This window comes from Haliaeetus leucocephalus, unplaced genomic scaffold (genome assembly GCF_000737465.1).
Source record: "Haliaeetus leucocephalus isolate CR32 unplaced genomic scaffold, Haliaeetus_leucocephalus-4.0 Scaffold251, whole genome shotgun sequence".
Lineage (NCBI taxonomy): Eukaryota > Metazoa > Chordata > Aves > Accipitriformes > Accipitridae > Haliaeetus > Haliaeetus leucocephalus.
The window spans coordinates 5,161,414-5,162,249 of record NW_010972687.1 but is presented as its reverse complement, the minus strand read 5'-3'; positions in this window follow the sequence as shown (position 1 = coordinate 5,162,249).

Below are 836 nucleotides of genomic sequence, written 5' to 3'. Positions count from 1 at the left end.
CCGGCCGCTCGGGTCCGGATTTTTCAGCCGGGGAGAACTTCATCCCGGCTCGGCGAGGAGCGGTGGGGCGGCGCGGAGGAGGGGGAGGATGAGGATGAGGATGCTGCTCCTGCCGCCGCCGCCGCTACCGCGATGTACCGCGCTCGGGGGGCTCTGGTGAGACGCGCAGCTCCCCGATGCGCGCCCGCCCGGAGGAGGCTGCAGCGGTGCTGGTGCACGAAGGAGCTTCCCCTCTGGCTTAGCCCCGATACGGACGCTTCTTTTTTTTTTTTTTTTTTTTTCTTTTCCTTTTTTTTAACCCCCCCCCAACCCCCCGACGGGGCGGGCGGCTTGGCCGGTCGGGCCAGCGGGCATTTTGAGGGGGTTTGTTTTTCTTTTGTCCTAGGGACCTCTCTGCAACTAACGGAAGAGTCTCTGCTGCGTGTGTGGTTCCCCCTCCTCTGCCCTCCTGCGTTTCGTGCATGTGCTACTGGAGCTGCTCCGATCGGGGCCGGCTGTGCAGAGCCCCCCCTCGCCCCCTTCCTCCTCCTCCCGCCTTCCTCCCTTGTTCATCGCTCCGTATCTTGCCGATGACCCGGCCCCTCCGCCGACGCCCGGGAGCAGCGCGGCCCTCCCTGGAGACTTTCTCTCGCCCCTCCGGCTTGCGACGGTCCCGCCGCTGACACCGCGTCCCGCTTCCTCCGGCTGGATTTTCCCCTCTTGGCAAGAGGCAGAAGTGGGGAGAGGAGTCGCCTCCGCCCGGGGTTTCCGGCCTTACAATTGCATCGGCAACTTGCGAGACCGAGAGGGGGTTTATTCGCTGGCAGAGCGGCCGGGCGGCCGTGGCCACCCCCCCG